Here is an 11,714-nt window from a genome sequence, read left to right as displayed (position 1 = left end):
AATTCCATAGGTAGGTACATACCTATATCCACATATCGAGTAACAATTAAATATTTTTATATATGCCTCTGCAATCTAAATATATAAAAGGAGAAACTGACTGACATATCAACGCACAGCCTAACCGATACACGTAGGCACTTGAAATTTGGAAGGGACGTAGCTTAGGTACCGTAGAGGTGCATTAAGAAAGGAATTCCCGGAATTCCCACGGGAACGGGAATTAGCGGGACAATTCTTTTGTATGAAAAATCTAAACCGCTTAAGTTAGACGCTTGAAATTTGGAATGCAGGTACCTTAGTTAACTTGAAGCTTAGTTGCAACAGGATATCGCAAAATTCCCACGGAAACGGGAGTTAGCGGGAAAAAAAATGTATGAAAAAATCTAAACTGCATAAGTTAGATGCTTGAAATTTGATATGCACTCCCACACACACAAAGATCTCTTTTTTTTTATAACACGCCACGCGGACGAAGTCGCGGGCAAAAGCTAGTACAATATATTTTTGTACTTACGACTTACCCGAGCAATGAGAAAATAGGTAGCGGTAATTTATCACGTTAAATCTGTACAACGCCATCTATATTGTTTTTGGTGAACGTAGCGTGGAAAGTCCCTCGTTGAGGGGCGTTGTACAGATTTAACTTAATAATTACCTATTTTATCATTACTCGGGTACATAGTGATTATTCAAAAATACAATGTACCTAATGGCAGAAGCATTATACTTACAAATAATTGTTCCTTGATATTTGGTTCACATTATGTACTATAGATTTATCTTGAATGACAACCTTCAATGAGTTCACCAGCTGCTGTCGCTGTAGTCGAAATCGACTGTGAAGCATCATCATCATCAGATTTGTGATGTGTGTGATCATAGTGAACGAGTGCCCTCTACACCAGTTCCCAGGTGGCATAGCCGAGCTGCATTGTGTGACGTTTGCGGCAAAGACCTGGCTAGGAGATCTTAAGCTGAATATATGATCCACACATTTCAAGAAAACACTGTAATGGGTGACTTTATCGACTATTTATTAATTTCCATCGTAATTCTTTCCACAACCAACGTCTCCTAGAAAAGTCGGGGAACCAAACCAATCCCGTTCTTCATTTGTTTTTCTCGCTGCGTAATTCTCACTTCCGTTCCCGCCTTTTCTGTTTATTTACTTTTTAAATTAATTAATTAGTTGTTTAACATTTACAATTATAAATAATTTATATTAATTCTGTTTGATAATATTTTAAATCATTAAAATACTTTTAAATTATATGCCCATTTGCTTGAACGATAAAAGTGCAGGTAAATTAATAGTCCATATAAATTCCATCGTTTCGCAACTTTTAACTTTAATCTAGTTAATATTTTATGTTAGATATTGAGATATCTACTTGCAGATAATTCAACTTCTTTTAAAATATGAGTGATCATGACACTCGGCCATCCGACTCCGTGCTCTCTCCGGAGCACGCTAGGTATCTACTCCAAATACTAACAACAAAAAGTTTGTGAATTAGTCAGTATAAACATAAAATCTTAAAAACATTAATGAGTATTAAGACTCTTATACCCCAATGAGTATTAACTCAAACAATAATCATGACACTCGACACGAGTTTAGGCAATTATTACGGCAAATACACCAGTTATAATATATCCAAATAATCGGAACTCAAATCCTCAATCAATCAAATATTTTCATATTATTTATATCAAGTATTTTCTTAATTATTTTTCAAATCATTATTTTCTTTCAGATAGGTACTTACTTATCCAATACGTATCTACTTATTTAACTACCTGGCTAGATATTTTATAGCACTAATTAAAAGAAACCCATAATTTTGTAGTATTTCTTTTCTTTTTCGTCATTTGCAACTTATATTGCGATTTCATCAAATTACAATACCTACATTACAACAACCGCTTCATTGTCCACAAACATGGATTTAAGAGTCATCGATAGGCTTATTGCTAAATAGTAACTTCCTCCTGGCAGTCTTTGGCAATTCGTCTTCTTTATATTATAGCTATTCTTGAGCGCTTACTTATTCGTTTAAATGTTTTAACTATAATATGTAACTTCTCTGCGCATCATTTTCACTTTTAATCACTATATAAAATATAATATTCCTAACTATTCTTCTTTACAAATGCATTAATTCTGTCTAAATCGTTAGGGCTGACATCTGTATGCAATTTTGGCCCATTCAAAGCTAAATGTTTAGTATACAACATGTATTTTTCTTCAAACTGCTAAATACTACCTACTCCTTGTAACTAACCAAACTTGATTATTCCGTTGCATTACGATTTACATTCAAGTGGGAGGTCTCTACCCAGCAGTGAAAACCTTTAGCTATGAACAAATCTCTTTCAACAGCAAAAGCAATCTTAGCTCGTTTGTGACATATTATAAATCATAATTTGCTCATTTATGTAATAAGTAATAAACGAATAAATGGTCTGTTCCCTTAAAGCAAGTCTGTATTACTCTCGATAAAAATGATACTTCTGATCCGAAATAAGTCCGGTATATAATAATACCTCTGACATACTATGCACTTCAAAATCCCTCTTATTCCAGCTTTTATTTTTAGCTTCTTTGAGAATAAAATGATAAACTTAATTACGCTACCATTTTTGATAGAAGAATTACTCAGATGTATACCAAAGATTATCTTTGTCTTTTAAAACAGTTAATTAAAGGCATAATGGACCACATTTTCGGTCAAATTTAAACAGAAGAAATCAATAATCCTTGTAGCTGCAGTTGTCTTGGAACAACTACTATCGAACCATCTATGATGATTGATTAGCACAGTACATTTGGGTTTCTAACATCAATAACTGAAGCACTTAGTACCGCTTAAAGGAAGACCGCAATCACTAAAAATTTCACATATAAATATTTCAAACTTTTATAACTTCCGTCTCATATCGAATGGAATGACTCTCATCATAAGGATTCCTTTTCATCATTTTATTACGGAACCGCTAAAAAAAATTATAATGAATCTTCTTATCAATACCAAAGCCTTTTTATTTTTATTAGATAGTTTATTTTGTAACGTTATAAACTTTCCTGTTGGTTTCAGAAACATTTTGTAGATCATTTTCTTGGCTGTATTATTTTGATTACTATTGTTTCTCTGTAATATACTTGCTATATAAGTAATGTGAGTATCTATTAGCAATTTCGGCGCTATCTTCTGTGGATTAAGCCCATCCCAAATCGTTACGTACAAAAGGAGCAATGACGTGCGCTCATCTTGGAATTTTGTCTAAGTAAATGTACAAAATTGTCAAACGTGTAAACTTCTATCTCAGCATTGCCATATGCCAATGCATGAGAAAATCACACTCCAGTTTTAGTTCTATCCACAGTAAAAGTATGTAATAAAAGGTTTGCACACACGATTTATATATATTATGTCGTTTTTTCCGCATCAAAAATACATTAATTCGGAACATTGAAGCTGGTATAGCCATTCACAAAATGAGTACCTATATGGATCATACTAATCTCTCCTTTTCATTTAACACTCAGGCTATTTGTGACAATATTTCTTTTGTCTTCTGTGAAACGATTTATGACAGCAAATCCTCTTTAGATCATAACGCCTATACTACATCTAGTTACATGTTTGAGTAAACAATACTACTTCTCTTCGATGCCTTTATAATTTCGTTAGAACAACACAACGTGCCGATGTCCCCTGTAATAACTTGGTATAGTTTTCATCGATTGATCAATCCACCACATCTAGCAAGTGATTGTTACTAAGTAGGTATACAGTAATGTGCCTCGTACTTCTAATATATTGTAAATCCTGACTATTTTTAGGTACAGAAACTGATCGTGGTTTCAAGCTATTATCTTTTTTTTTTCTTCAGAGTCAAGATTATACCATCATCAGTCTTCGTCAAATAAAACTTTACGTATCGCACCAAACCAAATCACAGCCTTTTTAGCCTAAAACTTAAAACAAGAAGAAAAATAGTTGCATTTTAAGACTAATATCGTTTCTTTGTACGTACTTCATTAACTAATTCATTATTTAGGTATGCCAAAATCTCTTAAAGAACTCATTCCATGATAATTACATATTATTATATGCAGGGGTTATTTGTATTCTTACTGGCAAAAGTTCCTTTTACGGTCCTATCTATTCATAGTATTTCCACAAAAACTCTACTTGTCGCTTGTTCCCTTTTCAAAAATTAACACTATATTAGGATCATAACAAGTATTAATTAAAATCATTACTTATATTATTCACTCAAATTCTAATGTCTCATATGCATGTACTAAACATATTATGAATACAACTATTCTAGACACAATGCAATTCATAATACAGTTTCTACAAACTGTATTTACTTAATCGCTTATATAATTGCATCAAACACAATTTGATAACAATAAGAAATACAAAACACACCACTTATTCTGAAACAAGAAACCGGTTTTGGATTAAGGTATAATTTATCACATCATCATCAATTCAAGAGCCACGCTCTTGTCGGTGCAGCATTTTCCATTCCAGTCTATCAAAGGCTAATTCCTTGACTTCCTTAAAAGACACGACGTTAACCTTTTCTTTAATCTGTTCCATGTAAGTAAGTAAGTTCTCTTCTTGGTCTTCCCCTTCCTCTCTTTCCTTCTAGCTTTCCTTCTATGATGTTTTTAATAATAATAATTTATCACACTGGTAAATAATGTTTACACATCAGAAACCCATACAAGGTTTTATGTTTGTCCCATTTAACTTGCTATAAACTCTATTTTATATTATCATGTTGAAATACATCTGTTTAGGAAAACAAAATATGAAAACTTCACTAAATAGGTAAGTATGAGAAGTTACTATTCATACAAACAAAATATCTGGAATATCAAAATAATATGTATTAAGTCTTCTTTATTTTTGGGTCTTTCATACTTTAGGTGGGGTCAGCTCTCCTAATATTTTTGCGCCACTTCAGTTTGTCTTGGGTTGTCGGGTCGGGAAAATTTTCGCTTTCATAAAGTTCAGTCATACTACTGGTCTATCATGTCACAGTGCGCCTTGTGCGTCTTTTCGTTTGTGGGAAGCACAGCGTCTTTTGACTACATGGTTTCCTGTTCCGAGCATCACATTACCGTACCACCATGGACGGCTTTCAGTTACCTTGTCGCTTACATTCGTTTCTGATTCTGTTTTTTTTTACCTTAGCATCTTCATTTGGTAATTTTATTTAAGTATGTATAAGAGTTCTCACAAACTCAATTTATCTTGCACGAGCTCATTGTTATTGAATAACTCCATACAAAGGTAACATGCATACTTACTTAGTTCATCTTGCGATGGATGTACCTCTGACTACCTCAATTCGAACATAGTCCTAATCTCGTGTTGTTACAATGCAAAGTTATATTTATTTTGTACATATCACTCTATTTAAATCAAAATTTATAAATATTATATTCACTTTAGAGAATCTACAAACTTTCCTCTATTCTATTATTTCATCACGTTATTCTTTATTCAAATAAAATATTTAATAGCCCCATACAACGTTATATTTACTTACATTAGATCTCCTATAAATCTAATTCTGACATAACCTTACTATTCATTTAAATTAGAGTTACTGCAAACTCTACTCTATTCTGTCATATACGTTAAATTGTTATTCGTTTCCATTAGAGTTAATACAGACTCTATTCTGTCACTCATATGTCAGTGCTATGTATTGTCATTAGAGATCCTACAAACTCTACTCTGTTCTATCATTCATATCCTTATTTTTCAATGACATTAGAGTTCTTACGGACTCTACTCTGTCACATACATAAGATTGCTATTTATCTACATTAGAGTTCCAACAAACTATTCTATTTTGTCACCTACATGACATTTCTGACCATTAACATATGAGTTCCTACAAACTCTATTCTGCTCTGTCACCTACATGACATTGCTATCCACTAACATTAGAGTTCCTACAAACTGTATTCTGCTCTGTCACCTACGTGACATTGCTATCTACTAACATTAAAGTTTGTGCAAAGTCTATTCTGTTCTGTCACCTATATGACATTGCTATCTATATTCTATTGGCATTAGAGTTCCTACAAACTCTATTCTGTTCTGTCACCTACATGACATTGCTATCCATTAACATTACAGTTTCTACAAAGTCTATTATCACCTGTCACCTACATGACATTGAAATACATTGATATTGGAGTTCCTTCAAACTCTATTCAATTCTGTCACATATGTCACATTAATATTCATTGACTTTAGAGTTACCACTAACTCTATTCCATTATGTCACCTAAATGACCTTGCTATCTATTGGCATTGGAGTTCCTACAAACTCTACTCTAATCTGTCACCTACATGACATTGCTATCCATTAACATTACAGTTTCTACAAAGTCTATTATCACCTGTCACCTACATGACATTGAAATACATTGATATTGGAGTTCCTTCAAACTCTATTCAATTCTGTCACATATGTCACATTAATATTCATTGACTTTAGAGTTACCACTAACTCTATTCTGTCCTGTCACCTACATGACATTGCTATCCATTGACATTAGAGTTCCTACAAACTCTATTCCATTATGTCACCTAAATGACCTTGCTATCTATTGGCATTGGAGTTCCTATAAACTCTACTCTAATCTGTCACCTACATGACACTGTTATCTGTAGGCATTAGAGTTCCTACAAACTCTATTCCATTATGTCACCTACATGACATTTAATCGAAACATAATAATTTAATTGCATAAACAATCAATGCTATAATCGTATGAGAGTTCCTACAAACTCTGTCCTACTGTGTCACATACATTTCAGATACGTTCGTTCATCGTACGACTTTCGTTAGAGTGCTTACAAACTCTATTATATCATATCTAAAAACGGTGGTAAGTTTCTTAAAACCACATAATATTTCATAAAACATCACCACAACACTTAATTGGTGTCATTGTTAAATCAAATACCAATAAGTAAGTAGGTACTATCTATACCTACTTATTACCCGTCATTGAACATTTCAATCACTAATATGGTAATAAATAGTGTAAATCCATGTAATTCGAAATAAACAACTCATTATTATAAATGACCAACAAATTCAAAATGTCTCTCTTCATCCGACATCTACACGGCACTAAGAAACTTAAAACAAATATTCTTCATCTTTAGGTAAAAATAACTCGAAATTAATGCACTTTATAAAATATTATAAAGTATCATTCACTCGCCATAGGTATGTTCTTTCCGATGAAAATTGCTTTAAAAATCGTAAAATTCCATTCCCTTGTTAAAAATAATATTAAATCAAATACTTAAAAAAATATAGACATTATAAAACACCATACATTCATTATAAATATTTAAAAGTAGATTGAGAATATTTAAGAAAGGATTGTAAGTGGCATTCACTCACATAAATATCGCTCAGCTGAAAATTATCTATATTTATCCATACTAATATTATAAATGCGAAAGTAACTCTGTCTGTCTGTCTGTCTGTCTGTCTGTCTGTCTGTCTGTTACTCTTTCACGCCTAAACGGCTCAACGGATTTTGATGAAATTTGGTATGGTGATAGATGATAACCTAGAAATGGTCATAGGCTATAAATAATCACGCCATCGTTCTTAGGGGGTAGGCAGTTGGCAGATAACTAAATTGATTTAGTGATTTGTAGTCGTTTTTGTTGGGACTTTTGCTCTTTCACGTCTAAACGGCTGAACGGATTTTAATGAAATTTAGTAAGGTAATAGTTGGTTATCTAAAAACGGTTGTACGATCAAATTGATCACGTCATCGTACTTAGGGGGTAGGAAGTAGGCAGAAAACTGAATTGAGTTAGTGATTTTTTTATGGTTTTTGCTGGGAGTTTTGTCTATCATGCCTAAACGGCTCAACGGATTTTGATGAAATTTAGTTAGCTGATAGATAGTAATCTAGAAAAGGATATGGCCTATTAATATTTATGCTATCGTACTTAAGGCGTAGGCAGTAGACAGAAAACTAATTAGATTAGTGATTTTTAATTGTTTGTTTTAAAAGTTTGCCTCATTCACGCCTTAACGTCTGAACGGAATTTTATAAGACTTGGTTAATTTAAAGATAGGATCTTAGGCACGGACACAGGCTACTTTTTATGGCGGGAAAATACCTCATTCCCGCGGAAATCTAGATTTCGTGATCGTGTCAAGAAGCGCATGACGCCATAGCTACTGGAATGATTTCGATGTTTTTTTTTAAACTGAGTGACTTCAAGTTAGTATTTGATCACTTTTCTAACTTAGAGGGTAGGTAGGCGCCATAATTTAGGGAATTTATGATAAAATTTTGATGCAACTGTCTTTATTAAACAGTTATATATCTCATTCCTACAGGAACCTACACATAGCTATAGCTAGCTATCTATTAACATTAAAACTCTTTCTAGAATCACATTACGCCAATTAATTGATCTGATTTGTATAAGTTTTTTTATTCAACTGACTGTTACATTACATACAGATAAAATCTAATTACTTACACCACATAATTAATATAGTACTACATGACTAGCTACGCTTTAAACTTGAGGAGGTAATTCGATAGACATTTATACGAACTTTAAGCCCAGTAATCAATCATAGTAATAAGGTAATACTCATTTTAGACAAAGAAACGGATAGGTAATCAGTTCGTCAACGAAATTATAACACCTACACTTAGTTTGTTTACTATTTAACGAGGGAAAATAATCCTTACTAATATTATAAATGCGAAAGTAACTCTGTCCTGTCTGTCTGTTTCGCTTTCCCGCTTAAACCTCTCAACCGATTTTGATTAAATTTAGCACAGACAATCTTTAGACCCTGAGAAAGAAAATAGGATACCTTTTATTGCGAAAAGAAGGGACGAAGAGATTGAAATAGGGGTTGAAAGTTTGTATGGGATATTTTAATCTATACTTATAATAAATCTGTAGAGAGGTCAATTCTGTACATTAAATATTTTTTCAAAATAACTATCAGGGGGTGATAAGTGGTCGATACTGATGCCAAAAATGCAATCAGTAAAATTTTTGTCTGTCTGTCTGTCTGTCTGTCTGTCTGTCTGTATGTTCCTTATAGAAACAAAACCTACTGGACGGATTTTAATGAAACTTGGTACAATTATTCTTCACACTCCTGGACAGGTTATAGTTTACTTTTCATCACGCTACAATCAATAGGAGCAGAGTAGTGAAGGGAAATTCTTTTGTATGAAAAATCTAAACCACTCAAGTTAGACGTTTGAAATTTGGCATGCAGGTACCTTAGATACCGTAGAGGTGTACTAAGAAAGGAATTCCCGAAATTCCCACGGGAACGGGAATTAGCGGGAAAATCCTTTTGTATGAAAAATCTAAACCACTCAAGTTAGACAATTGAAATTTGGCATGCAGGTACCTTAGATACCGTAGAGGTGTACTAAGAAAGGAATTCCCGAAATTCCCACGGGAACGGGAATTAGCGGGAAAATCCTTTTGTATGAAAAATCTAAACCACTCAAGTTAGACGTTTGAAATTTGGCATGCAGATACCTTGAGTACCGTAGAGGTGCACTAAGAAAGGAATTCCCGAAATTCCCACGAGAACGGGAATTAGCGGGAAAATCCTTCTGTATGAAAAATCTAAACCACTCAAGTTAGACCTTTGAAATTTGTCATGCAGGTACCTTAGGTACCGTGGAGGTGCACTAAGAAAGGAATTCCCAAAATTCCCACGGGAACGCGAATTAACGGGAAAATCCTTTTGTATGAAAAATCTAAACCACTCAAGTTAGACGTTTGAAATTTGGCATGCAGGTACTTTAGTAAACTTAAAGCTTAGTTGCAACAGGATATTACAAAATTCCCACGGGAACGGTAGTTAGCGGGAAAATCCTTTTGTATGAAAAATCTAAACCACTCCAGTTAGACAATTGAAATTTGGCATGCAAGTACCTTAAGTACCGTAGAGGTGCACTAAGAAAGGAATTCCCAAAATTCTCACGGGAACGGGAATTAGCGGGAAAATCCTTTTGTATGAAAAATCTAAACCACTCAAGTTAGACGTTTGAAATTTGGCATGCAGATACCTTAAGTACCGTAGTGGTGCACTAAGAAAGGAATTCCCGAAATTCCCACGAGAACGGGAATTAGCGGGAAAATCCTTTTGTATGAAAAATCTAAACCACTCAAGTTAGACGTTTGAAATTTGGCATGCAGGTACTGTAGTAAACTTAAAGCTTAGTTGCAACTGGATATTACAAAATTCCCACGGGAACGGTAGTTAGCGGGAAAAAACATTTGTATGAAAAAATCAAATCTAAATAAAAGGAGAAACTGACTGACTCAGTGACTGACATATATCAACGCATAGCCTGAACGGCTAAACGTAGGCATTTGAAATTTGGAAGGGACATAGCTTAGGTACCGTAGAGGTGCACTAAGAAAGGAATTCCCAAAATTCTCACGGGAACGGGAATTAGCGGGAAAATCCTTTTGTATGAAAAATCTAAACTACTCAAGTTAGACGTTTGAAATTTGGCATGCAGATACCTTAAGTACCGTAGTGGTGCACTAAGAAAGGAATTCCCGAAATTCCTACGAGAACGGGAATTAGCGGGAAAATCCTTTTGTATGAAAAATCTAAACCACTCAAGTTAGACCTTTGAAATTTGTCATGCAGGTACCTTAGGTACCGTGGAGGTGCACTAAGAAAGGAATTCACAAATTCCCACGGGAACGCGAATTAACGGGAAAATCCTTTTGTATGAAAAATCTAAACCACTCAAGTTAGACGTTTGAAATTTGGCATGCAGGTACTTTAGTAAACTTAAAGCTTAGTTGCAACAGGATATTACAAAATTCCCACGGGAACGGTAGTTAGCGGGAAAAAACATTTGTATGAAAAAATCAAATCTAAATAAAAAAGAGAAACTGACTGACTCAGTGACTGACATATATCAACGCATAGCCTGAACGGCTAAACGTAGGCATTTGAAATTTGGAAGGGACATAGCTTAGGTACCGTAGAGGTGCACTAAGAAAGGAATTCCCGGAATTCCCACGGCAACGGAAATTAGCGGGAAAATCTTTTTGTATGAAAAATCTAAACCGCTTAAGTTAGACGCTTGAAATTTGGCATGCAGGTACCTTAGTTAACTTAAAGCTTAGTTGCAACAGGATATTGCAAAATTCCCACGGAAACGGGAGTTAGTGGGAAAAAAACATTTGTATGAAAAAATCGAAACCGCGTAAGATAGATATTTTCAATTCAATTAAATTATTTATTGCATTCCATGTAGTACAATAGGGTGTTACATAGGCATAGGAACTAAAACATGGACCCTATAGGGCACAGCAACGTTGAAGGGAAGAGAGGAAGTGTGTATTAAAATTAAAACTCAATGAACAATCAATTAAAAAAAAAACAATTCAATCAATTGATTCAATCTAGCACGCATGCATACCTTAGTAAATATAAAGTTTATTTTTGGCTGTATTTTGAAAAATGGGAGTTATTGGGAAAAAAAAATGTACTTATGAAAAAATCTAAACTGCATAAGTATGCACTCCCACACACACAAAGATCTCTCTCTTATATAACACGCCACGCGGACGAAGTCGCGGGCAAAAGCTAGTTTTAAAAATAAATCGGAAATTTTG

This window comes from Pectinophora gossypiella, chromosome Z (assembly GCF_024362695.1).
Source record: "Pectinophora gossypiella chromosome Z, ilPecGoss1.1, whole genome shotgun sequence".
NCBI classification, from domain to species: domain Eukaryota; kingdom Metazoa; phylum Arthropoda; class Insecta; order Lepidoptera; family Gelechiidae; genus Pectinophora; species Pectinophora gossypiella.
Note: the sequence above shows the minus strand (reverse complement) of the source record.